Source organism: Schistocerca piceifrons, chromosome X (genome assembly GCF_021461385.2).
Source record: "Schistocerca piceifrons isolate TAMUIC-IGC-003096 chromosome X, iqSchPice1.1, whole genome shotgun sequence".
Lineage (NCBI taxonomy): Eukaryota > Metazoa > Arthropoda > Insecta > Orthoptera > Acrididae > Schistocerca > Schistocerca piceifrons.
Window position 1 is genome coordinate 266,113,207 of NC_060149.1, and position 26,437 is coordinate 266,139,643.

A 26,437-nucleotide genomic window follows, 5' to 3' on the forward strand; every position below is an offset into this window, starting at 1 on the left:
TGACCATTAAAATTACTACATCACGAAGATGACGTCCTACAGACGCGAAATTTAACCGACAGGAAGAAGATGCTGTGATATGCAAATGATTAGCTTTTCAGAGCATTCACACAAGGTTGGCGCCACTGGCGACACCTACAACGTGCTGACATGAGGAAAGCTTCCAACCGATTTCTCATACACAAACAGCAGTTGACCGGCGTTGCCTGGTGAAACGTTGTTGTGATGCCTCGTGTAAGGAGGAGAAATGCGTACCATCACGTTTCCGACTTTGATAAAGGTCGGATTATAGCCTATCGCGATTGCGGTGTATCGTATCGCGACATTGCTGCTCGCGTTGGTCGAGATCTAATGACTGTTAGCAGAATATGAAATCGGTGGGTTCAGGAGGGTAATACGGAACACCGTACTGGATCCAAACGGCCTCGTATCACTAGCAGTCGAGATGACAGGCATCTTATCCGCATGGCTGTAACGGATCGTGCAGCCACGTCTCGATCCCTGAGTCAACAGATGGGGACGTTTGCAAGACAACAACCATCTGAATGAACAGTTCGACGACGTTTCCAGCAGCATGGGCTATCATCTCGGAGACTGTGGCTGCGGTTACCCTTGACGCTGCATCACAGACAGGAGCACCTGCGATGGTGTACTCGACGACGAACCTGGGTGTACGAATGGGAAAACGTCATTTTTTCGGATGAATCCAGGTTCTGTTTACAGCATCATGATGGTCGCATCTGTGTTTGGCGACATCGCGGTGAATGCACATTGGAAGCGTGTATTGGTCATCGCCATACTGGCGTATCACCCGGCGTGATGGTATGGGGTGCCATTCGTTACACGTCTCGGTCACATCTTGTACGCATTGACAGCACTTTGAACAGTGGACGTTACATTTCAGATGTGTTACGACCCGTGGCTCTACCCTTCATTCGATCCCTGCGAAAGCTTACATTTCAGCAGGATAATGCACGACCGCATGTTGCAGGTCCTTTACAGGCCTTTCTGGATACAGAAAATGTTCGACTGCTGCCCTGGCCAGCACATTCTCCAGATCTCTCACCAACTGGAAACGTCTGGTCAATGGTGGCCGAGCAACTGGCTCGTCACAATACGCCAGTAACTACTCTTGATGAACTGTGGTATCGTGTTGAAGCTGCATGGGCAGCTGTACCTGTACACGCCATCCAAGCTCTGGTTGACTCAATGCCCAGGCGCATCAAGGCCGTTATTACGGCCAGAGGTGGTTGTTCCGGGAACTGATTTCTCAGGATCTATGCACCCAAATTGCGTGAAAACGTAATCACATGTCAGTTCTAGTATAATATATGAATATCCGTTTATCATCTGCATTTCGTCTTGGTGTAGCAATTTTAATGGCCAGTAGTGTTGTTAGATTAGTTAGTCAATCAAAAAGAAAACCCAAACATTATTGTAAAAAACCTTCATTGAATATTGCCACTATTTGCTAAAGTCTAAACGATAGCTTCCATCTTGATCTAGGCTAGGAACAAAAATCTCTGCAATAATATGCATCATTGCTGTACAAGTATTTCATTATTGTTATTTCATTACTGTACACCTTGCTCTTTGGTATAGCCAATCAAATTACTAAGTGACGTGGTGACAGATGTGAGCACATACGTCCACTATCTTATTTCTAGGCTAGCCCATGTTCAGCTTGTCACATATCAGTGATGCAGGTCCCTAAGATGTTATGTATACAGCAAAATCTTGTCTCAAGTAAGTAAACTGTGAAGGTCTTACGTATCTACATCTACATATATACTCTGCTAGCCACCAAGCGGTGTGTGGCAGAGGGCACAACTTACGCTAAAATCATATCCCCCCCCCCAACCTCCCCCCCCCCCCCTGCCCACTGTTCCACTCGCGGATCGCGCGAGCGAAAAAACGACTGTCTGAACGCCTCAGTACGAGTTCAAATTGCCGTTCTCTTTGACTGGTGATCATTGCGCGATTTGAAAATTAGTGGTAATAATGTATGTCCTACATTCTCGGTGAAGGTCGGATTTCGGAATTTAGTAAACAGCCCCTTCCGTTTAGCGCGCCGTCTATCTGCAAGTGTGTCCCACTTCAAACTTTCTATGATATTTGTAACGCTCTCGCGATGGATAAATGTACCAGTCACGAATCTTTCCGCTGTTCTTTGGACCTTTTCAGTCTTTTGAATCAGACCAAGTGGTAAGGGTCCCATACAGACGAACAATAAGACTGGACGAACTAACGTATTGTAAGCTATTTCCTTTGTTGAAGCACTGCATCGCTTCAGGATGATCAAATCGTTGGCACCATTTCAGTACTGCTCGACGTGAAATTGAATATGGTCCGTACACAGCCAGAATTGAATGGTGACTCTGTACAGTTTAGACGTTTTGCGCCCAAGAATGGTACTGTCCCGCGTACTTCAACTTTGTAGTGCGATTACAGTTTCCGTACCATCTCACCCCCACACTGCAATGCCCCTGTTATCCGTACGGCAGCAGAAATATGTTTCCGGCAAGCCCAGAACATGTACTCTCTTCTAACAATGCGCCACTCGCGTTGAACGTTAGTCTTAACGTATAGCGACATGTATATCCTATTTAGAAGTCCCCTCGCACAACTTAACACGCAATTTTTAAAAGGGTGACCGATTCTTGAGTATTGCTCGGAAGTCTGTGATCTGTGCCAGGCACTATTAATAGAAAAGACTGAAAAAATCTAAACAGGCTCGGGACGTTTCATCACAGGTTCATCTAATAATCGCGAGAACGTGACGGAGATATTTCTTAAATTCGCATAGGCAGATGGTGCAAGAGAGGCGTTGTGCAACATGGAGTTTACTGATAAAATTCCAAGAGCGTACTTTCCAGGGAGCCTGCTTATCATTTCCTCCTCCACAATCATTCTTCCTACGTGCCATCGGCGAATGGAACAGGAAATCAGGAGCCTTATGTACTCTCCGCCATTCTACGTTTAGGGCAGATGGAATACTGCAGAAAATGCAAGGTGGCTTTAGCTACGTAAATGTCGTCTTCATTTGGTATGCAACATAAGATGAAAAGCACGAAATTCTCTATTGTATGGATGTCGAGGTCTTCAATGTGTCTGTTACGTTGTAGGGCAAGAACAAAAGGAGTTTACGCATTCTGTGACGTCAGCCGCATACAATTTATGTCATGCTGATGCCGAAAGTCGTCTTGTTAGGTTCAGAACGCTACGCTGTGACATAAAATAACTTTCGTTTGTGTGAGTTTGTGTGTGTGTGTGTGTGTGTGTGTGTGTGTGTGTGTGTGTGTTTGTGTGTATGAGATAGTTATAGTGAGTGATGTCACGCGCCGGTTCTGCGAAGCTGCAGCGGGCTCCCACGGTGTGGCAGAGGCCACCAGGTCGCCCCGGCGCAGCGCAGCCGCAGACGCCGCAAGGACGCGTGTTCGAACATTGGCGCTAACCTTCACCCAGCAGACGCGTCTGCACTCACTTCCACATTTCGATGAGCTAGCACGACGCAGCATAATCGCATTTCCACTGGAAGTTAATTTTCTTCGTATAATTGTACGCTACTCTATGTAGTTCTGTTTGGGAGTGGAACAGGTAGAGAAGATGCTAGTTGTGGTACGAGGTACCCTCCGCCACGCACCGTATGGTGGATTTCGGAGTATGTATGTAGATGTAGATGTACTACTAAAGCGGCAAATATTGTCGGTAGGTTACCATAATTTTCCTTAACAGTCGTCCTGGATCGTAACTATGGTCCACTCTGCTAGTCTGAAATTATACTGTTGTGCAGGCCAGTTCAATTCTTGTCTGCATTTGAAAGACAAACAGGTGCTGCACTTAATGAAACAGCTAACTTGTTATACTGGCTTACTTGGAAAGCGTCAATTGCTGTTGAACTTCCTTGACAAGTGAACGTGGTTTTGGTTTTGTTGCAAACTTTTTGTGTGACCATAAACAGCTAAGTAAATTTAAATACTGTTGTACGCCATTTTTGTTTCTCATTATTTAGCAATGATCTGTCGCAGATATTTTTCGTAAATATACATTGCATGATATTTTGTAAAATAATTTAAACTTGAGACGTAACTGTGATCCAAAATTTACACCTATAGGGTGTCCATTTTAAATAGCTTTACATTGAAATACGCTCTTTAAATTCCTGAAATTGAAACAGCTTTTTTAATACAAATTACAGGGTATGAAATGAAAATAGAATAGGTGGGGGGCATATCGTCCTTATGCTCCAGGTAGAATGGACTTCATTTTAAGGGAAATAGTTGAAAATAAGCTGAGTCAGAGGAAACCATTTAAAGTTACCGTCATTGTCAAATATGAGGGCGAAATATGGTCAAATAGAGTCATTAAAGTTTGTAAAACTGGAGAGAAGTTAGTTATATGACCAGAATTAGAAAATTGTGAATTTGGCCTAAAGAAAGAGATTTTTCTTATGCCCAACGCAACTGATGTAAGTTTCAAAATTCACCCTCCAGTTAACGCGTCCAACAAAAGAGAACTACATTCGGTAACGTAAGTCAAAGGCGTGTGAATCAAATGAACAATTGTTTCACTCATTTTTTATGTATGGTTATTTAAATTTCATAAATTTGCAAAATAAACGTGTTGAATAATGTTTTTCTTTCGTATCCTTCTAAAATAAATCGACATAAGAAAAGTAACTATAAGTTACGATAATATATGTGAGGTACATCACAGTTAAGAACATCGGCAACTAACTATAGTCCAATTTTTAATAATTAATACCTGCACTGATAATACTTCAGCCGCGCGGGATTAGCCGAGCGGTCTTGGGCGCTGCAGTCATGTACTGTGTGGCCGGCGGAGGTTCGAGTCCTCCCTCGGGCATGGGTGTGTGTGTTTGTCCTTAGGATAATTTAAGTTAAGTAGTGTGTAAGCTTAGGGACTGATGACCTTAGCAGTTGAGTCCCATAAGATTTCACACACATTTGAACTTTTTTTTTCATAATACTTCAAATTGAAAACTGGAATAATAGAAACGTTCCTTTCACTTCAGCGTACACTTGAAAAAAGGAAGTAATTTGAATGTCATGTGAACACGCTCGCCTGACAAAAAGAAAAAAAATATTGTGGTAATAGGACCACATTTATGGGAAAATGCGGCAACTTTAATAGGCACAAGTTTAATAGAGTTACATGAAATTAAAACAAGAGCAGACGTAATTCCTGTAAAGGAAATAGAAAAATGTTTTACAGCAATTCAGGGCAATTGAACTTTCTCAAGCGCTGTGAAGTTTTGTTTCGGTTAATGTTCGCAGCAATTGTTTAATAGACATACCGGTTTCGACTTGTCAGTCATTACCAGTACTCTTATAAAAATAAGAAACCGTATGCAAGCAAACTTTGACGACATGATACTAACATACAAAACAAATCTGTAAGCACATTACCTGAGCAAGGTGGCGCAGTGTTTAGCACAATATACTCGCATTCGGGAGGACAGTGGTTCAAATTCCTGTCTGGCCATCCAGATTTAGCTTTTCTGTAATTTCCCTAATTCTTTTAAGGCAAACGCTGGGATGGTGTCCTTTGAAAGGGCACGATTTTTTTCCCCATACTTTCCTAATCTGAGTCTGTGCTGCGACTTTACTGACTCATCACCGACGGAACATTAAACTCTAATCTTCTTTACTTCTAAGTACACTACATAAATTTTAAAAGTCGTAACATAAATAACTGAAGAATGGAAATGTCAGACATTCTAAGTGCCATTTTTTCACCAAACCGGTTATCATTACTATTGTGTTCCTGGTACTCTTGCATATTCCTAGACTTATTCCAAGTGCCAAATCATGGAGAAAATGTTTAAAACATTCATTAGTGGATGGTGCATGTTCTTTGTGTCAAGCAGGACACACCACTGTCGTTCCAAGCGCCATGCGTCAAGGTCTCTCCCATATAGTTGATCCACAGTTTGTGCGGTAAACAGAGTGCATGTAAGCTTTTGTTAGCACCAACAAAACATCTTTGTAACGAAAGGAGATAATTTGGGTTTAAAATCACTAAAAGAAGTTGAAGAAGTGAACAGACAAGAAAACGTGTGTCTGGAATATGTTACGAAAAGTCATTTCTTCTTAAGCAGCACAGGGAGTTCTACAGAAGGTTCTTAAAACAACAGGTCGCAAGCATGAAGTTGTGAAAGAAACAATAGTCGACACTGAGAGATTCTTTTCTTGAATCTAATTTTGTTATTCTCTTGTAAAAAATTTAAAAGATATGAGATATATGATTTTCCTGACTACAGTTCTGCTAGGTGATATCTAACTGCTGTATTTCTGTACTTGTATTATTACAAATAAAACTTTATGTCTCACCATTAATGGCACATGGAACAAAAACTTTCTTATTGACACTTAGACCTAGTCATTCCATCTATAGTAACTAGAACTTCCTTAATAAATTATTTTTTTCCAGTTTGTCTCATTATTTTTTCCAAGCGAGCAGCATAATTCTGTGGTATCAGGAAACCTTCTTATTTTTTTGCATACAAAGTTATGCACAAAAATAGATACATTGTCTTTTGTTCCTCCTGAAAAATGTGAGCTTTTGCACTCAGAAATATTGACATTTCCACTCTTCACATGTAAACTGTCTCAACTATGCCCTCTCCCAACAAGATGGTAAATAAGAACAAGTTTCTCTTATAATATACCAGATATGAGATTTAATTACGTTCGTTTATTCTCCTGTTCAAAAATTTCATTACTGGAGCGTATCTCACGCTAATTTCGTCTTAAAACGCCCTGCGCACGTATAATTATTTCACTGAAAGAGCAGAATTCCAGCGTTTCTTTCGTGATACAAGGAATGCTCAGCTCCTGCACAAAATCTTTGTGGGATGTCAATTCTTGTTTAAGTTAGTGAAGGTCCAGTCAGCTTTGGTTGCTGCGAATGAAATTTATGTCTTGATGTGAAGAGTGTATCATAATTAAAAATGAAAACTGACGTGAGTTAAAGATTACGACAGTTCAAGCAAAAACGTTCCAGTAAACATGGTTCCGCAAACCAACCATTTGCGAGATAATTTTGATGACTTCCCTAGGAAATATTGCTCTAGTAATTAATCTGTATTTGAAACGTAAAGTCTTCGATTAACTTCCCATCTAAGTGGCCTCAAATTTTACTCATGATCTACCTTAACAAGAAACGTGTGGGCGTGCTGAAAAGTAATGCCTTCGAATTTTTTATTTGAAAACTCTTAAAGCTTTTTACATAAAACAAACTTTATTACATGTGTGAAGACTCACACGATGGATGAAAAGCTTTGCCAAGACTAGGATTCGAACCCAGGTCTCCTTCTCACAAGGCAGATGCGCTAACCACTACGCCACCCTGGCATAGTGCCTTTGTGCAACTGCACAGAGTAACTTAGCACGTCTCCCTCCTCAGCCCAAATTCTCGTTCACCCTTCAGCCCACTTGGTGTTCCTAAACTCGAATAGCATTGCAGAGGCCTTGGTACAAATTTTCGTCCATCGCTTCAGTCAGCATATATACATCATAGATGTTTGGGACTTGAAAACATCTCTAGAACCAAATACACTGCTGGCCACCGTAAATGCAACACCCTGAAGGAAGCATCCGAATCAAGTGAAATTTACACCATGGGTTTGCAGCGATGAGATATGCAACTGATCAGAATTTCAGCGCAGACGCACATCACGCGCGCCTGTGGCGCCACCTCATAGCGCCATTTAAGGCTTGGTGATTTCGACGAGTGTACGTTCGGCACGTGTGTTTACCTTGTGGTTGTTTCACAAGACGATCAGTTATGCCTCGTAGACAACAGCGAACATCAAGTATCCGAGTTCGACAGAGGAAGGATACTGGCTTACCGAGATTGTGGATTATCATACACAGAAATCGCTAGTCGTGTTGGACGAAACCAAACAACTGTAATGCGGATATGTGACCGTTGGATGCAGGAGGGTAAGACGGACCGACGTGGTCGATCGCATTCACCTCGGTGCACCACTGCACGTGCTGATAGGCAAATTGTGCGTATGGCAGTGACGGATCGCTCAGTGACATCCCGAACCATAGCACAGCACATTGTGTCTGTAACGCATCATCCAGTGTCTGCGCGTACTATTCGACGCCGTTTACAGCAAAGTGGTCTGTCCGCAAGACGTCCATTGCTTCGTCTACCATTGATGCAGAACCACAGACGTCTCCGTCGCCAATGGTGTGATGACAGACGGATGTGGACGGCAGAATGGAATGACGTTGTCTTTACTGACGAAGCACGCTTCTGTCTGCAGCACCACGATGGTCGGATTCGAGTGTGGAGACACCGTGGAGAGAGGATGCTGGACAGCTGCATTATGCACCGCCACACTGGTCTTGCACCGGGTATTATGGTATGGGGCGGTATTGGATATTACTCTCGCACGCCTCTAGTACGCATTGCCTGTACTTTAAATAGCCGGCGCTACATATCCTAGGTGCTGGAGCCAGTTGTCCTTCCTTACCTTCAGGGATCGGCCACAGCCATATTTCAACAGGATAATGCGCGACCACACGTGGCACGAATTGTCCAAAGGTTCTTCGTCAATAACCTGATTGAAGTGCTTCCCTGGCCGGCTCGCTCTCCGGATATTTCGCCGATAGAAAACATGTGGTCCATGGTTGCTCAACGAGTGACCCAGATTACATCCCCAGCTGCCACACCAGATGATCTTTGGCAACGTGTGGAAGCTGCTTGGGCTGCTGTACCCCAGGAACACTTCCAACGTCTCTTTGACTCAATGCCGAGACGTGTGGCAGCGGTGATCTCCAACAATGGCGGCTACTCTGGCTACTGATTCTGGCAGGAACCACATGCCACAGACGTCTGTAAACGTAATCATTTGATACTTGGTCAACATGTTATCTACAAAATAAATTTTGTTGTGCTACCTCTTGTCTTTCTTGGTGTTGCATTTACGGTGGCCAGCAGTGTAGATTCATTTGGCAGACTTTATTAACATTCTGCATTTTCGTTCTTCGTGTCTACATATTTATGTCTCTACATAGTCACCCTGACAACAAAAGCATTTCTCCCAATGAGAGACCAGTTTCTTTATACCGTCACTGTAGAATGTCTGTCTTTGATAACGGAGGCACAACCTCACCTCTGCTTCCACTACTTCATCACTATCAAAGTGAAAACCTCGAAGGTCTTCTTTAAGTTTTGCAGACAGATCAAAATCGCTGGGGGCCCAGTCGGGGCCGGCCCATGTGGCCGAGCGGTTCTAGGCGCTTCAGTCAGGGACCGCGCTGCTGCTGCGATCGTACGTTCGAATCCTGCCTCGGGCATGGATGTGTGTGATGTCCTTACGTTAGTTAGGTTTAAGAAGTTCTAAGTCTAGGGGACTGATGACCTCAGATGTTAAGTCTCATAATGCTTAGAGCCATTTGAACCCAGTCGGGGCTGTATGGAGGATGATCGATGACAGTGAACCCAAGGCGTCGGATTGTTGCAGATGTTGCAACGCTCGTGTGTAGTCTGGCATTGTTATGCTGAAAGATAGGGTATTCAAAGAGGACGAACTCTTCTCTGGTTAGAAATTCGATTACAACGCGCTGTTTCTCACGCACCGACAAAGTTACATTACATACCGCAATGTCACACGGTATGATTCGGAGACCTCTGGAGGCAGAGGATTGCATCAGCGAAGCGAGAACTTCCACCGAGTAATATGCATGATATGTAATACTTCAACCGATATTTAGAAGAGACTAAAACTTCTGAGGCATTACTTTTAATCATGCCCTCGCACATTATTACTTCAACACATTACATGTTAAAATTTAATGAACATTCGTACCTATTAAAAATGTGTGTCGATACATGTCCTCCTCAAGTTGGGGTGCAATACTGCATTCGTCTCAGCAGTGAGTCACGAATTCTTGCAAACACTCACGGACCGTCTCGTAATTATTGACAGAACTATACAATCCGCTACTGCCGTTCTTTGACTGTATGAATAAGAGCGCCTTACAAGTCACTTTTGAGATGTCCCCAGACTAAATAACGCAAAGAACTGAGATCAGCTGATCTTGGAGGCCAAGGTGGAGGCTCTGCTTGAGCTTTCCATTTTGACCATTTTAGCGCGTTACGTGTTCATCAGCAGCAAAATGTGCCGATGCCCCACATTCCACAACCACGGGCTATGGGTGAAATTTAAGCGCAATAACAAGGGGAATTGACAGAAAAGTTTACATTTCAGATACGTCTGTACTAACCGGGATAGTTCTATACATTGAAGCCTGTGGCGGCTCATAATCACACATTCATAATAATCTCACAAACGAATCTTCCGCAGACCCATGCTTATTGGAACGGTTTTGCGTCTGTTATCGTATCCTTTCACTCGTGTCAGTTTTGGCTGTTAATTATTATATAAATCATGCGTCAATGAATATTCAGCGCGCAGGCCGCTGTAGACGAGCGGTTCGAGGCGCTTCAGTCCGGAACCGCGCCACCGCTACGGTCGCAGGTTCGAATCCTACCTCCGGCTTGGATGAGTGTGATGTCCTTAGATTGGTTAGGTTTAAGTAGTTCTAAGTTCTAGGGGACTGATGACCTCCGATGTTAAGTCCCATAGTGCTCAGAGTCATTTGAACCATTTTTTATTCAGCGAATTGGATCGTCTGCACCAACTACGATTTTTATTCTTATTTCAAACGTCTATAAGTTATGTTACAGTGCCCATAGCATTCAGTTTAAACTTTTACCATCGCTATCTATCGAACATTGATGTTTGTTTTGGCGTCCTGCCTCATAGATACAGATTATTGTACGAAGCGTGCTGAAAATTAATGCCTCCGAATTTTTATGTGAAATCTCTCAAAGCTTTTCAAATAAAACAAAAGTTATTAAGATTCTACACGTTTCTTCTTCGCGTCTAGATATTTATTTCTCAACGCATTTACCCTAGCGAGCAACACATTTTTCCTAACCAGAGACCAGCTTGTTGGGTCACTATAGAATGTTTGACTTTGTTGACGGAGGCACAACCTCACCTCTGCTTGCACTGCTTCATCTCTATGAAAGCCGAGTCCTCGAAGGTATTCCTTAAGTTTCTGAAACAGAAACAGTTGGGACTTAGGTAGGATGATCGATGACTGTGAACCCGAGGCGCCGGATTGCTGCAGATTTTGCAACGCTCGTGTGTGTTCTCGTATTGTCAGCTGAAGGACAGGCAGCTCCATTTGTGGACGAACTCTCCAAATCCGAAACTCGATTACAACACACTGTTTCTCGCACATCGACATAGCTACATAGTACACTGTCATGTTACACGCTATAGTTCGGCGTCCTCTAGCGGCAGAGGGATGTAAATACACTACTGGCCATTAAAATTGCTACACCACGAAGATGACATGCTACACGTATGGCAAAATGTCATTTTTTCGGATGATCCAGGTTCTGTTTACAGCATCATGATGGTCGCATCCGTGTTTGGCGACATCACGGTGAACGCACATTGGAAGCGTGTATTCGTCATCGCCATACTGGCGTATCACCCGGCGTGATGGTATGGGGTGCCACTGGTTACACGTCTCGTTCACTTCTTGTTCGCACTGGCGGCACTTTGAACAGTGGACGTTACATTTCAGATGTGTTACGACCCGTGGCTCTACCCTTCATTCGATCCCTGCGAAACCTTACATTTCAGCAGGATAATGCACGACCGCATGTTGCAGGTCCTGCACGGGCCTTTCTGGATACAGTACATGTTCGACTGCTGCCCTGGCCTGCATATTCTCCAGATCTCTCACCAATTGAAAACATCTGGTCAATGGTGGCCGAGCAACTGGCTCATCACAATACCCCAGTCACTACTCTTGATGAACTGTGGTATCGTGTTAAAGCTGCATGGGCAGCTGTACCTGTTCACGCCATCCGAGCTCAGTTTGACTCAATGCCCAGGCGTATCAAGGCCGTTATTACGGCCAGAGGTGGTTGTTCTGGGTACTGATTTCTCAGGATCTATGCACCCAAATTGCGTGAAAATGTAATCACATGTCAGTTCTAGTATAATATATTTGTCCAATGAATACCAGTTTATCATCTGCATTTCTTCTTGGTGTATCAATTTTAATGGCCAGTGGTGTATATCAACTTGGGCTACGTACAAAGAACTCAGAATTGTTAGTTACTTCTCACTCTGATTAAATTTAAGTTCTTTGAATTGTCAAACCTGTAAATGTATTTTTTAATTCATTCAATTTTGTGAAAAGAATTTTAATTGATACTTTCAGTTTGTACTTATTAACTCATTGCTTCTTTACTTTGTTGACTTAACGGAAAAATTTAACTTGGAATAACACAATGTTCAGTGACATTATATTAATGAAAGCAAAGTGTACAAATATGTATTTTAAAATTTTTGCTATATTCATGTACTATGTTTAAAGTAACCACAATTTAATTTTCTCTTTTCTTTTTTTAAAAAAAAAAAATTTCGTGCTTGGTTGCATGCGCAATTGCTGAGGCTGCTTGAAGCAATAGTAAAAAAAAAAAAAAAAAAAAAAAAAAAAACGTGTTTTACTCCCACTCTATATCTGTCCTCTATCTAATTTTGTTCTCTCTTCTTACTGTCCACTGCTTGTTTCCACTCGAGAGTTCACGTGCTTGAGTCGGTGCGAAAGCTTTTTTTCGCAGTTTTCGCTTCTTTTTCTCGCGTTTTGCAGTTTTAAAGTTTTGTTCAAGTGTATCACATTACATTTGCATATGTTATCGGTTCGGCAGACAGTTTTAATCTGCCAGGAAGTTTCATACTAATGCACACTCCGGTGCAGAGTGAAAATTTCATTCTAGGAATAGAAATGACACTTTTAACCAGTTTTCTCTAATTTCAATTTTTCGTCATTTCTGCACACTTCAATGCATTCTAAGTTTTGCATAAGTGCCTCGCGTTTTTCATGCCTTAAGGCCTAAATTTTCTAGTTTGTCACTACTTAAGCATTTTTTGCCATTTCGTACTTTCAAAGTATTGCACAAACGTCTGTTTACTTACCTAACTCCCGTCATCTAGCAATAAAATCGATAGCTTTTCGTTATTCCGACTTGACACTTTCGTGAGAAAATTTTCACTATTTCAGCTCGATTTTGTGCACAGCATAATACGGTGCCACTTTAATTACCAAGCCACTTAAAATCATAGAAAATAGAAGTAATACGAAAGGCTATGTAATTCCAGGTACTGTAATGTCAGTTTCTGAAAAAAATTAGTTTCCTTTTCTCAACAGTGAGTACGCTGTCTGGTTCGCCGTTGCTGCAGCTGATCATTGTTGCCTTAGACGGTATGCGTATCGCACTACACAAGTGTTCGCGACCCGACGATGGACATTTCTACACTTTTCCTGTTAATTTTTCACTCGACAGATACTGAATGAGTCCATCGCCAGTTTTTAAGGCCTACCAGATTTAATAGTCTCAGTACACTCCGTGTTCCCGGATTCGATTCCCGGCGGGGTCAGGGATTTTCTCTGCCTCGTGATGACTGGGTGTTGTGTGATGTCCTTAGGTTAGTTAGGTTTAAGTAGTTCTAAGTTCTAGGGGACTGATGACCTTAGATGTTAAGTCCCATAGTGCTCAGAGCCATTTGAACCATCTCAGTACACTGATGTTCCAAAACATTATGACTACTGCCCATCGCAAGGTTTAATGCCTCCTGATGGTGTTGTGGGGATCTGTCGCTGTAAGAAAAGTATGTAAGCGGAAGAAAGACAAAAGAGCAGTCATTATAGCGAAAATATGGACCACAAATGCGTAAATCCACTGATATAAGCGTATTTGACGAAAGGCACATCATTGTTTCGCTGCGGCTGGAAACGAGAATCTCTGAAACCGCGAAGCGGGTCACCTGTTGGAGTACTACTGTCTTGAGTAGCTATGGAAAAAGATTGAAGGATGGTGAAATAACGAGTTGGCCGTATGGTGTTGGACGACCACGTCTCATCGCAAAACGTAGAGGTCGGAGAATCTCCCACTGTGTAATCCACGATAGTCAGCAATCTGTAGCAGATCTGACGACAGAGTACAGTGCTTGTGCAGACACAAATGTTTCGGAGCACGCCGCTCAAGGGTCGTTGTTGAACATGGAGCTCTGCATCACACGCCCCCACATGTTCCTGTGTTGATCCAATGACATCGCCAGTTATGATTGCAGTGGGCACAGCATCACTGAGTTTTCACAGTGGATCAGCAGAAACGTGTCATATGTTGAATGAATCGCGCTCCTTGTTACACCAGGTCGATGGCTGGGTCCTTACATGCCGTCATCCAGGCGAATGCCTGTACGAAACGTGCACCGTGCTACAGATGAAGGGCGGTGACAGCAGAATTACGCTTTGGGGTACATTGAGTTGGCTTCCGTCGGATCTATGGTGGTAATAGAAGGCACCATGACAGTTGTGAACTACGTGAACATTATTGCGGATCACCTGCATCGCTTCACGCTCCAAGTCTCCCCCTACGGCGGTGACATCTTCCAGCAAGATTACTGTCCGTGTTGCAAGGTCAGAATCTTGCTCCAATGGAATGAGGGGCATGACAGTGAACTCAGGCGCCAGATCTGTACACATTGGAACACACATCGGGCGCCAGTTGCGTGCCCGTAAACCACCATTGCATAATTTGAGAGAATTGCTTGATCTGTGTGTACACCATCTGGTGCAACATACTTCTGGAATACTGTCAAGAACTTGTAGAATCCATGCCAAGCAGAACCTTTCTGGTACTGTGTTTGAAAAGTGGAACAGGTGGTCATTATGTTCTGGCGCATCGGTGTACCTATGATGTTAATTTTTTGGTTTGAGTCAAGCTGGTAGCAGTTTCCAAGTTGTGTTAGACGTCGAGCATAAGGCTATATGCATGGGTATTGGATGGCGTGAATCCTCACATCTTGAACGGTGCTTGTGCAGATCCTCAGTGTTGCCTTACGTTTCTCATCAAAAAAACCTGATATCGCAATAGATCATATATGACCTCTGTCAGTGAGTCACTGTCAAAATAATAGATTTTGTATTACGCTAGTTGAAGATGGGTCAAAGCCAGAAATGCGACATTGCATAAAATAAAGCTATACAAAAAAAAGGCTGCTTGTTTTATTTCTTCTAGCAATTCAATCAAAACCACGATGCTCGATCGCCATTTATATGCATAAATTAATGTTTGTCTACACTGAATGCTTGCATTGTAACCATGGGATAATTTCTGAGCGGCACTGAAAGATATTGGTTGCTGTTCTATTGAACAGACAACGTTAATTTAACAACACAGTAATAATAAAATGTGGACTGTCTAGACTCAGACCGAGCACGCTGTCAACACTGCTCTCAGTGAAAGCATCAAGAAACTACAAGCATCGGTGTGGGGCCCTGAGTTATTCGTAAGGAAGTCTAACATAGACCAGTACGACAAGCGAAATTCACAAGTGCAGCTATTCTGCAGCTGTTCGAACAAAACAGAAAGGCTCAGTACGTTCATTGCAAGGATATGTAACATACATAACATTAACCCTAAACAGATCTGTCGCGTAGCATAGTTTTCCCAATAACGAACAGTCATAACAAGCGCGATATGTTGATACCACTGGATGTCAACACAAACAATACCACCTTCAGATTTCTTTTTATAAATATACACTGCCTGACAAAAAAGTGAAACACCCAAGAGACAAGGTCGGATATTAATATAACTTCGTACACACACATCATCGGCGGGCTTGTAACAATGTCAGGTACAAAGGCCACTAGAGTATATTAGCGTTGTTGTGTTGTTACTAGGTATGGTAGGATATGTAAGGGATGAACGGTATCAGATTATGCCCCATCACCGTGAAGGACGCAGATATGCCGCATACACAGAGTTTGAAAGTGAGCGGTTGGTCGAATCATGCAGTAACCAGATTTGTGGGGCATTCGCATGTGAAAGTGACACGATGTTGGACTGCATGGAAACTTGACGGCAGACATACTCGTCGCGCGGTTCCGGTCGACCACGTCTGATTACCGTCGACTCACTTTAAGTACCTGGCAGAATGTTCATAGAATCAGTTTCACACTGTTTCTCTGCCGTTCTCCTCTCGGACAGCACGGGGAAAAACGATCACTTAAATCTTGTTTCATTACGAAGATCATTTCTCCCTATGTCGTTGGGCATGAACAGAATATTTTCGCATTCGGGAGATGGTAATTTCGTGAAAATATCTCGCTCCAGCCAAGAACGCCTTTGTTTTAATAATTGCCACCCCAAAATGCGTATCACACTAGTGACACTCTCTTCCCCATTTCACGATAACAAAAAACGAGCTGCCCTTCTTTGAACTTTGTCGATGTCCTCCATCAATCCTACTTGGTACGGATCCCATACCGTGCATTGTTTGGGCAAGACTCATCTATCGACTACCAGACTCGCCTCGTTATGTAACCGAAAGCCTTTGAGAAAACCTCAGTTCCCTTGTACATGAGTTCAATAATTATACTGTAATCACTGGAGCAGACTTTAATCACCCGACAATCAATTTGGATAATAATAACTTTTTTATGATATAACCGCCATTTTGACTATAGAACAGGTTTTATTTCACAGTCTAGATTTCGGCCTTAGGCCATTATTAAGTGTTACAAATGCAGCAGATTAAAGCACAATAAAAGTACAAGTATCAGAAAAGTATCAGAAAAAAGCCTTCCTCCATACCAACCAAGATGGATTGTGAAAACACAGGATATATTAAACCAACTTGCACTTTCCTCACATGACACCTGGAAAGCCATGGATCGCGGCAGTCAGATAGATGCAGTATTTCTCGATTTTCAAAAAGTATTTGACTAAGTACCACACCTACGCTTATTATCAAAAGTGATGGTTCAAATGGCTCTGAGCACTATGGGACTTAAAATCTGAGGTCATCAGTCCCCTAGAACTTAGAACTACGGTACTTAAACTTAACTAACCGAAGGACATCACACACATCCATGCCCGAGGCAGGATTCGAACCTGCGACCGTAGCGGTCGCGCGGTTCCAGACTGAAGCGCCTAGAACCGCTCGGCCACACCGCCCGGCTATCAAAAGTGAGATCGTACGGGATATCCGACGAAATCTGTGACTGGATCGAAGATTTCTTGGTCAGGACGCAGCACGTTCTCTTGGAAGGAACATTATCAACAGATGTACAAGTAACTTCGGGTGTGCCAGAGGAAAGTGTGTTGGGTCCTTACTATTCGTGTTGTATACTAATGATCTTGCGGACAATATTAATAGTAACCTCAGATTTTCTACAATGAAGTACAGTAAAAAAGCTGTACAAATATTCCGTCAGACCATGATAAGATTAAAGTGGTGCAAAGATTGGCAACTTGCTTGAAATGTTCAGAAATGTAAAACTGTACACTTCACAAAACGAAAAAAGATAGTGTCCCATAAATATAAGCTCAGTGACTTGCAGCTGGAAACCGTAAACTAACACAAAACTCAGAGTGTAACACTTAGTTGGGACATGAAATGGAACGATAACATAGGTTCAGTCGTGGGTAAAGCAGGTAACAATCTTCGGTTTATCGACAGAATACTAGGGAAATTCAAACAATCTACAAAGGAGGCTGCTAACAAATCATTCGTGCGATCCATCCTAGAAAACTGCTCAAGTGCGACCCGTACCAAATGGAACTGACAGGGGATATTGATCGTATACAGAGAAAGGCGGCACAAATGGTCACAGATTTGTCTGATCCGCGAGAGAGTGCCACAGAGGTGTTGAAAGAAGCGAACTGGTGGACTCTTGAAGATAGACGGAAACTATTCTGAGAAAGTCTACTAACGAAGTTTGAAGAACTGGTTTTAAATGATGACTCTAGGAATATGAAACAACCACATCTACATATACGAGATTACTCTGCTATTCACAACAAAGTGCCTGGCAGAGGGTTCAATGAACCACCTTCAAGCTGTCTCTCTACCGTTCCACTCTCGAACGGCACGCGGGAAAAACGAGCACTTAAATTTTTCTGTGCGAGCCCTGATTTCTCTTATATTATCGTGATGATCATTTCTCCCTACGTAGGTGGGTGCCAACAGAATGTTTTCGCAATCGGAGGAGAAAGCTGGTGATTGAAATTTCATGAGAAGATCCCGTCGCAACTGAAAACACCCTTGTTTTAATGACAGCCACTCCAATTCACGTATCATGTCTGTGACACTATTATCTCCCCTATATCGCGACAATACAAAACGAGCTGCCCTTCTTTGTACTTTTTCCATGTCATCCGTCAGTCCCACCTCATGCGGATACCACACCGCAGAATAGGGCGGACAAAAGTGGTGTAATCAGTCTCTTTAGTAGATCTGTTGCACCTCCTAAGTGTTCTGCCAATGAATCTCAGTCTTTGGTTTGCTCTACCCACAATATTATCTATGTGATCGTTCCAATTTAGCTTATTTATAATTGTAATCCCTAAGTATTTAACTGAAATTACAGCCTTCAGATTTGTGTGACTTATCGCCTAATCGAAATGTAGCTGATTTCTTTTAGTACTCATGTGAATAACTTCACACTTTTCCTTATTCAGGGTCAATTGCCACTTTTCGCACCATACAGATATCTAATCTAAATTATTTTGCAAGTCGTTTTGATCATCTGATGATTTTACAAGACGGTAAATGACAGCATCATCTGCAAACAATCTAAGACGGCTACTCAGATTGTCTCGTATGTCGTTAATATAGATCAAGAACAATAGAGGGCCTATAACACTTCCTTGGGGAACGCCGGATATTACTTCTGTTTTACTCGATGACTTTCCGTCTATTACTACGAACTGTGACCTTTCCGACAGGAAATCACGAATCCAGTCGCACAATTGAGGCGATACTCCGTAGGCACACAGTTTGGTTAGAAGACGCTTGTGAGGAACGGTGTCGAAAGCTTTCTGGAAGTCTAAAAATATGGAATCAATCTGACATCCCCTGTCGATAGCACTTATTATTTCATGAGTGTAAAGAGCTAGTTGTGTTTCACAGGAACGATATTTTCTGAAACCGTGCTGACTATGTGTCAATAAATCGTTTTCTTCGAGGTACTTCATAATGTTCGAATACAATGTATGTTCCAAAACCCTACTGCAAATCGACGCTAGTGATTTGGGCCTGTAATTCAGCGGATTACTCCTACTTCCCTTTTTGGGTATTGGTGTGAATTGAGCAATTTTCCAGTCTTTAGGTACGGATCTTTCTGTGAGCTAGTGGTTGTATATAATTGCTAAATATGGAGCTATTTTATCAGCATACTCTGAGAGGAACCTGACTGGTATACAATCTGAACCGGAGGCCCTGCCTCTATTAACTGATTTAAGCTGCTTCATTACTCCGAGGATATCTACTTCCATGTTTCTCATCTTGGCAGTTGCTCTTGGTTGGAATTCAGGAATATTTACTTCGTCTTCTTTGGTGAATCGGAAAACCGTGTTTAATAACTCTGCTTTAGTGGCACTGTCATCAGTGACTTCACCGTTGTTATCGCGCAGTGAAGGTATTGATTGCGTCTTGCCACTGGTGTGCTTTATGTATGACCAGAATCTCTTTGGGTTTTCTGCCAGATTTCGAGACACCTACATACCGCTCCCGTAGGGGTCATATGAACAAGATTAGATAGCATGCACACAGGCATTTAAACAATCTTTCTTCCCGCGCTCCATACGTGAATGGAACAGGAAAAGGCTCTAATAACTAGTACAGTGCGACATACCCTCCGCCATTCGCTTCGCAGTAGTTTGCAGAGTATAGTTGTAGATATAGAATACGCCAGAAGATGACGGACAAGAGACTGGCAGTCTCTTTAGGAGACCTGTTGCATATTCTAAGTGTTCTGCCAATAAAACGCAGTCAGATGTTCGCCTCCCCCACATTATCTACGCGATCGTTCCAATGTAAGTTGCTCGTAATTGTTACCCCAGGCATTTAGTGCCAATGACAGCCTTAGATTTACATGGTTAATCGTGTAACCGAAATTTAACGGATGCATTTCAGTAGTCGTGTGGATGGCCTCACATTTTACATTATTTAGGGTCAGCTGCCGCTTTTGGTTCCACACAGGTATTTCGTATAAATTATTTGGCAATTGGTTTTGATCTTCTGAAGATTTTCGAGACGATAAATGACAGCATCTTCTGAAAATAATATAAAAAGGCTCCTCAGATTGTCTCCTAAATCATTTATATAGGATTATGAACAGCGGAAGGCCTATATCACCTCCTTGGAGCCGGCTGGAGTGGCCGTGCGGCTCTAGGCGCTACATTCTGGAGCCGAGCGACCGCTATGGTCGCAGGTTCGAATCCTGCCTCGGGCATGGATGTGTGTGCTGACCTTAGGTTAGTTAGGTTTAATTAGTTCTAAGTTCTAGGCGACTGATGACCTCAGAAGTTAAGTCGCGTAGTGCTCAGAGCCATTTGAACCATTTGAACCTCCTTGGAGAATGCCAGATATCACTTTTTATTCAACGACTTTCCGTCAGTTAATACGAACTGTGACCTTTCTGATAGGAAATAACGAATCCAGTGGCACAATTGAGACGATTCTCCATAGGCACTAAATTTGATTAGTAGTCGGTTGTGAGGATCGGTATGAAAAGCCTAATGAAATCTAGGAAAATATGAAATCAATTTGAGATCCCCTGTCGATAGCATTCATTACTTCAAGAGATTAAAGAGCTACAAGAACGATATTTTTTTAAGCTGAATGTGTCAGTAGATGGTTTTCTTCGAGGTAATTCATAATGTTGGGACATAGTATATTGTCAAAAACCCTACTGAAAATCGACGTCAGTGATATGGGCCTGGAATTCAGCGGATTACTCCTAATTCCTTTCTTGAGTATTAGCGTGACCTGTTCAACTTTCCAGTCTTTAGATACGAATATTTCGTCGAGATAGCGGTTGTATATGATTGCTAAATGTGGAGCTATTACATCAGCATACCCCGAACACAACGTAACTGGTATGCAATTTCGTCGGAAAGATTTGCCGTTATTAGGTGATTTGTGTTGCTTCGCTACACTGAAGATATTTACTTTTAAGTTACTCATGTTTTCTGCAGTTCGTGATTCAAATTCTGGAATATATACTTCGTCTTCTTTGAAGAAGGAAACTCGGAAAACCGCATTTAGTAACTCCGCGTTAGCTGCCATCGGTAACATTACCATCGCTATTGCGCAGTGAAGGAGGTATTGATTGTGTTTTGACGCTGGTGTACTTTACATACGACCAGAATATTTTTGGATATTGTGCCAGATTTGGAGACAGAGTTGCGTTGTGGAAACTATTAAAAGCATCTAGGATTAAAATCCATATCGAGAGTCTGTAAAACTTCGCAAATCTTCGGGATTTTGAATACTTTTAAATTCGACATATTTTCTACGTTCCGTCTGCAACAGAGTTCTAATCTGTTTTTTGTACCATGGGGCGTCAGTTCTCTGTGTTATTAATTTATTTAGTATAAATCTCTCAATTGCTGTCGCTACTTTTACTTTGAGTTCAACCTACATCTGGTCTACGCTTAAACAGTTATAACGGAAAGAATGGAGACTGTCTGTTAAGAAGGTGTCAAGCGATTTTTTTATCTGTATTTTAAATAGATATATTCTGCGTTTATTTTTGGTGGTTTGGATGTTACACTATTCATTCTCGCTACAACATCCTTGTGGTCGTTTTTTCCTGTATCGCAGAAAGTGCTCTCTATTTTCTAGGGATAATTTGTTGCTAAAAGATCAAGAATATTTTCACAACCATCTACACTTGGAGTGGGTTCCTGAACTAACTGCTCAAAATACGAGGGTTGCCAAGAAAGTGATGCACCTCATTTTTTTCTTCAACAATTCTTTATTGAACATAATGAGAATTACACACACGAAAGAATGATGTTTTATCTACACAGTCTATTTGTCCACGGTCTCTATCCCGTTATGGCCTTCCTCTGGCGCGAAATAAGGCCATGTGTGCCATGTCGGTACCAATCTTTGAATATCCAAGGGTGCGGATTATTGCATCCACACTTCCTTTGCTGATTGACAGATGCAGCGCCAACTGTCGAGTCGTAACGCGTCTGTCCTCGCGAATGACATCAGCTCGCTGCAACATGTCAGGTGTGACAGCCGTGGATGGTCGGTCTCCCCGACCGCTGCAAATCGTGAGCTCCGCCGACCGCCTTCTGATGACCTCACCCTCCGTGCCCAGCGACTAACTGTACTTCTGTCGACAGCATACGCTCCTTAGACTTTGCTCAAGCGTTTGTGAACATTCCCCATCATTTACTTCTCTGCAGTGAGAAATTCAATGACGGCACGTTGCTTTAACGTACATCAACTACAGACGCCGTTTCGAAACTGTCCTGCAGCTACGCTATCTGTCAGAAGTGACGAAAACTTGGCGCGCTCACTCAGGACACTTCAAATACGAGGGTGGTTTGAAACGTTCTCGGAACGGAATAGAAAAAAGTACTTACATCACTGAAACTTTTTTTTATTTTTCAATGTAGTATCCTTGTAGATTAATGCACCTTCTCCAATGATATTTCAGTGCCATGATCCATCTCGAAAATGAGTTTCCTCCAGGCCTGCGAAATAGTTGTTAACTCCGGATATCAATTCTTCGTTTTAAGTTAATTTTCGTCCACCAAGAAAAATTTTTAGTTTTGGGAAGTCTGATGGAGTAATATCAGGTGAATAAGGCAGGTGTGGCAACAATTCATACCTGAGTTCGTGTAATTTTGCCATGGCGACGACTCATGTGTGCGGGCGCGCGTCAAGAGTCGCGGCACCTATCTTGCAGATAATTTTTTCATTTCTAATTTTTCAGTTAAAATGTGATATACCCTTTCAGATGACATCTGGAAATCGTCAGCAGTTTCACGCACTTTCAATCGGCGGTCCTCCATGACCATATGGTGCACTTTTGCAATGATTTCTGGAGCAGTGACACATCTTGGCCGACCACTGCGCGTATCATAATCTAATCTGTCCCGACCAAATTTAAATTCATTTGTCCTCTGGGCAACAGCTGACTATAAAGGAGCAGAGTCTCTCAGTGTATTCTGAATATCGGTATGAATGTCCTTTGCTTTCGTACCTTCCTTTACGAAGTACTTAATCACTGCTCGAATTTCGATTTTTTCCATCTTCGCAAATCACTACACTGGAACAACAACAGAACCACATCACCGCCACAGCTCTCTTCCAAGAGCACTGACGTGGCACGTGTTTACAGGCAACATTCCGATGAATATCACGTGAACAACTCGTTGCGCTAGCGCTGACCTCTCGTGGTGATTCCGAGAACTTTTCGAACTACCCCCGTAATACATACGTAAAGTTTCGCATTCGTAGCATTTTTTTCGGCTGAAGAAAAAAAAGGGTGCATTACTTTCTGGACAACCCTCGTAATATTCGGAGGAAGCATTTAGCATCATTTTGGACTGAGTTTTATACCTTCCACCGGCTTTAAACATGTATTTTCGCTAACATATCGAGGGTAGACTGAAATCACCACCAACTATAACCGTATGAGTGGGATACATATTTGAGATGACGCTCAAGTTTTCTGTGAACCTTTCAGCGATTGTATCATTTCAATCAGTGGGATGTTAAAAAAGTATTAATTTATTTCCGTTATCAAGTAGAGCCTCTACCCATATTAATTAACACAAGGGACGATTACTGTATTGTGCACCAATCACATCGTAACCTCTTCATGTCTGCGCCTGCCATCTGCGAACAAGTAATGGATTCCCTGTAACATTCTGTCTCATACCGCGCTATTCGTCGAAGACTAACACCAGCCGGACTGGGCAATTACTGTCTGATGCGGATGCTGCCGTTAACACCAAAACACGAACGGCAGCGTTTGGAATGGTGCCGTGACCGGAAAGGACGGACTGCTGATGAATGGTGTCGCATTGTGTTCAGCTACGAATCGCGGTTCTGCACTACCCCGGATGAGTATGGCGGCGACCTGAGGCGAAGGCCCCTTCTTTCAACGTTTCGAAGAGGCACAGCGGTGTTGCTTCTGGCGTCATTGTGGGGAGCCATCGGGTATGACTTGAAGTCACGGCTGGTGGTGATCGAGAGAACTCTGGCGGCACAGTGATCTGTCACGAACATCTTGCATCCTGACCTGTTACCTCTCATGCGACAGTGTCGTGGTGCCATTTTCCAACAGTACAATGCTCGGTCACACATGCCACGTGTTTCTGTGAACTATTTGCGTGATGCTGAAATAGTCCCGTGGTCAGTAAGATCCCCAGAAGCGTCCCCGATACAACATACAGGGTGACAAGTATTGAACTATATGAAAAAAAAAACTACGGCGTGCACACACTTTATTTAACATGTAAACGTCACTACAGATATTCGAATTTATGTTATGACATGTTCGATATGCCTGCCATTATTGGCAATGATGTGGCGCAGACGAATAGCGAAATTCTGCACGCCCCGCTGAAGCGCCGGAACATCGATGATTCAATGACCTCCTGAATGGCCGTTTTCAGCTCAGCAATGATTTTGGGGTTATTGCTGTACACCTTGTCTTTAGTATAGCCCCACAAAAGGCAGTAGCATGTGTTCAGATCCGGAGAATATGGCGGACAAACGAGGACCATGCCAGTGGCCTCTGGGTACCCCAGAGCCAGAATATGCTCCCAAAAGTTCTCCTCCAAGACATCAAACACTCTCCTGCTCCGATGGGGTCGATCTTCGTCTTCCATGAACCACATCTCGTCGAAGACAGCATCACTTTGGATAATGGGGATGAAATCATCTTCCAAAACCTTCACGTACCGTGCAGTAATCACCGTGCCATCAATGAATATCGCGCAGATTATTCCGTGACTGGACATTGCACACCATGCAGTCTCCTGTTGAGGGTGAAGAGACTTCTCGATCGCGAAATGCGGATTTTCAGTCCCCTAAATGCGCCAATTTTGCTTATTGACAAACCCATCCAAATGAAAGAGGGCTTCGTCGCTAAACCAAACCACGCACGCGTATACTAATTCCCATCATGCCCCGCGGTCAACCGTGCAGTTTGAACGTCCTAACACAAACCGTTCAGAAGTTACAACGATTTTATTTCAATAGTGCAACAATTGTCACCCTGTATATAGGACCAGTTCGTAAGTCAGCTCCGTCCCAGGACCCCTGTCCAGGACATCAGTGCTTTCACAGGATAGAGTAGCGTGGAGAGCTGCATCAAACCAGACTTCTGACTGAAGACTACAACAACAACAACAACCCTCTCAACCCTTGAAGTTTCATTTCATTTCTACATCTACATCTACATCTGCGCAAGCCACCCAACGGTGTGTGGCGGAGGGCACTTTACGTGCCACTGTCACTACCTCCCTTTCCTGTTCCAGTCGCGTATGATTCGCGGAAAGAACGACTGTCTTAAAGCCTCCGTGCGCGCTCTAATCTCTCTAATTTTACATTCGTGATCTCCTCCGGAGGTATAAGTAGGGGGAAGCAATATATTCGATACCTCATCCAGAAACGCACCCTCTCGAAACCTGGCGAGCAAGCTACACCGCGATGCAGTGCGCCTGTCTTGCAGAGTCTGCCACTTGAGTTTGCTAAACATCTCCGTAACGCTATCACGCTTACCAAATAACCATGTGACGAAACGCGCCGCTCTTCTTTGGATCTTCTCTATCTCCTCCGTCAACCCGATCTGGTACGGATCCCACACTGATGAGCAATACTCAAGCATAGGTCGAACGAGTGTTTTGTAAGCCACCTCCTTTGTTGATGGACTACATTTTCTAAGGACTCTCCCAATGAATCTCAACCTGGTACCCGCCTTACCAACAATTAATTTTATATGATCATTCCACTTCAAATCGTTCCGCACGCATACTCCCAGATATTTTACAGAAGTAACTGCTACCAGTGTTTGTTCCGCTATCATATAATCATACAATAAAGGATCCTTCTTTCTATGTATTCGCAATACATTACATTTGTCTATGTTAAGGGTCAGTTGCCACTCCCTGCACCAAGTGCCTATCCGCTGCAGATCTTCCTGCATTTCGCTACTATTTTCTAATGCTGCAACTTCTCTGTATACTACAGGATCTCTCCCCCTGGTGGCTAATTTGTTTATGGAAGATTTTGAGTCCGCAGCCCGTGGTCGTGCGGTAGCGTTCTCGCTTCCCACGCCCGGGTTACTGGGCTCGATTCCCGGCGGGGTCAGGGATTTTCTCTGCCTCGTGATGACTGAGTGTTGTGTGATGTCCTTAGGTTAGTTAGTTTTAAGTAGTTCTAAGTTCTAGGGGACTGATAACCATAGATGTTAAGTCCCATAGTGCTCAGAGCCATTTGAACCATTTGAGGATTTTGAAGAGAAAGCCCTCAACTCAGCAG

The 26,437-nt window shown here is 43.0% G+C and overlaps 1 protein-coding gene and 1 non-coding gene across 2 annotated transcripts in view; one reads left to right on the forward strand and one right to left on the reverse strand.

The window, feature by feature from the left end:
• LOC124722299 (secreted frizzled-related protein 1-like) overlaps nt 1-26,437 on the forward strand; it is a 403,676-nt gene that overhangs the window by 245,543 nt on the left and 131,696 nt on the right. The gene's annotated exons all lie outside the window — the stretch shown is intronic.
• Nucleotides 7,305-7,376, reverse strand: Trnat-ugu. The gene has a single exon. It is a non-coding gene; the product is annotated as a tRNA-Thr (tRNA).